The following is a 2,591-nucleotide window of genomic DNA, read 5'->3' on the forward strand; positions in this document are numbered from 1 at the left end:
ACCCTTTTTTTTCTTTCGTAGATTTGTAATGTTTGTCTTTTTTAGAGTCAGTTTGGTTCCTAGACCGTAATAACTAGGTGGCGACTCCCAAATCTCAAGGGTCAAAAGTGGATCCGCGCACCCAGTGGATCGAAGGCGCTTTCAGTGGCGACTCCACTGGAGACCTTCGAGGATCAAACTTGGAAAACCCCAAGTATGGGAGCATTGTTAAAACGTCCTAGTTTTGTTATTTTTAATTGTTTGTCTATCAGTTTATTTTATCTTTATTGTTGGCCTAATTATTACTCATTGGATTAGCCTTGGAATATTTGCCTTGACATATTATTTTTATGGTCCGGTCAAGGATCATTCGTAATAATGCTAAATAATGCTAGATTTCGAAAGTTGTTTTTCTTAGGGATGACTTAATGATTGTTGGGCATGAGGAGTTTTTTATTTTTATTTATTTTTTATTTTTATTTATTTTAATCTTTTTTTAGGTACAAATAAAAGTTTTGTTTATTTCTTAGAGTGTGCAGTTTTTTCTTTAACATTAAAAAAAAAATTTGGGCATGCTGTTGAGAACAGCAACCATATGTTTCCATTTGTATTTTAGTGGTGTGTCCCCAGTAATAATCCTTTTTTGATGATTGAAGGTTCGTGGTGTGTTTTGAGTAAAAACATTATTTTGTTTTTTTTAAAGTCATTTTTTATTTCTGTTTTCAAGTCGTCTTCTTCCCAACTCCACTGGTTTCAGTAGTGATCGGTCCAATCAATCCGATCGGTTTAAACCACCTCTTCCGATCGACTTTAGAACCGCTACAAAAGCATTTTTGATTTCTCTTCGGCTAATTTCCGACTCTCTCTTTCTCTCGAGACTCTTTTACGCCCTTCTCCATCCCTGCTCTTCTTCTTTGGATGTCTCCTCTTTCCCACGTCCACAACACAGCCACGTCCTCCATTGGTTTCATTTCTGCTACATTTGCCGCTATGAATAAATCTGTCGCTCCTATATTTCTATTTGTATTTGCTTTTGCATTCAAGATTGAGAATCCAAGCATTAAACTTATGGGAATCATATTCATCATCACTGCTGGAATTTTATTAACTGTTGTAAAAGAAACAGAATTTGCATTTTGAGGTTTCATTTTTGTTATGTTCATTGTTGTTATGTTTGGGTTTCACTGGTGCATGACTCAGATTCTTTTAAAGAAAGAAGAATACGGTTTAAAGAATCCCCTTACTTTGATGAGTTATGTGACTCCAGTGATGGCAGTGGCCACTGCTCTACTCTATCTTCCTATGGATCCATGGAATGAATTCAGAAAGAATGATTATTTTAATAATTCATGGCATGTCCTTCGAGGATCCTTGTTAATGTTTATTGGTGGAACCCTAGCCTGTTTTTATGGTTTTAATTAAGTACATTCTTGTTAAAGCGACCAGTACGATAACAGTAACAATTGCAGGGGTAGTCAAGGAGGCTATTACCATTTCGGTTGTAGTGTTTTATTTCCATGATCAATTTACCTGGCTGAAAGGGATTGGACTTGTCATAATCATGTTTGGAGTCAGTTTATTCAACTGGTACAAATACCAAAAGCTACATTTATCCCAAGCAAGTGAAAATGAAAAAGCAGTGTCATCAACTTCCAATATAGCTGCAAAATATGTTATCCTCGAGGAGATGGATGATCAAGATGTGGATGCTTGACAATTTTTGTGGTTACATCGACCGAAATTTTGTTAGCTTTTTGTGTGGCATTATCGTTGACACTCAACTTCAAGTTTTTTGCCTCATATACGGTTTCACAATGAGATTTCTACGGAGGATTCGGAAAGATTTTAAGCATCAAGGGAGCCAAATTCAATTACTCAAGGATATCCATTAACAAGATCAGCAGAGAACCCATTTGGTATGGAAAGTTCTCTGAAGGCTTCAGTTGATTTAGTAGCATTTATATGCAAATTCATTATAGGCTTTTGGATATATATGGTTCATCTATTCCACATTTTCATCAAAGGTTAGTTGAAAGCTATAACGGTTTGAATAATATATTTCGTTGAATATGGATTTTCTCTTCTCCGGGTTCTTAAAATCAATTTTCAAGGAAAAAACAAATTCAATTTGTTTAGTACTAGTTGATAATAGGTTTCTTTAGTTTTTTTTACTTTTATAATTTTTTTTTTTATCTTCCAAAAAATAAAAAAAAAGAGAAAGGTCAACAAATTATGTGAAATTGTTAAAGCAAAGCATTGACTCAATTGAATCCATAGTGCATTCATAGAATTTCTCCATATTTTCAATGTATAATTTTTCAAGTAAAATTTTGCCATATCACATTTTTGTCGATATTTGGAAGTTGGGTCATGCTGTTCAACTCAATTGAACTACTCTACTCTCATTTGACATGACACATTTTCTTAATGCATCATTTACCATGATATATGCATATTTGATCATGATCAGTTCTTCCTTTGTCGTTTGATGCTATTGATTTAATATGTTATGCTTCATCTTGTCATATGCATTTATTCAATCTTTGATAATTTGATTGGTATGATCTATTGATTTTTGGATACTTGATGTCATTGATGCTTGAATATATGTT

At 33.8% G+C, this 2,591-nt stretch overlaps 1 pseudogene; it reads left to right on the forward strand.

The window, feature by feature from the left end:
- The first annotated feature begins 897 nt into the window (after positions 1 to 897).
- On the forward strand, positions 898 to 2,086 carry LOC147384428 (putative sugar phosphate/phosphate translocator At1g06470 pseudogene; annotated as a pseudogene).
- Positions 2,087 to 2,591: the final 505 nt, after the last annotated feature.

This window comes from Akebia trifoliata, chromosome 15 (assembly GCF_017979445.1).
Source record: "Akebia trifoliata isolate Shusen 1 chromosome 15, ASM1797944v1, whole genome shotgun sequence".
Taxonomy (NCBI): domain Eukaryota; kingdom Viridiplantae; phylum Streptophyta; class Magnoliopsida; order Ranunculales; family Lardizabalaceae; genus Akebia; species Akebia trifoliata.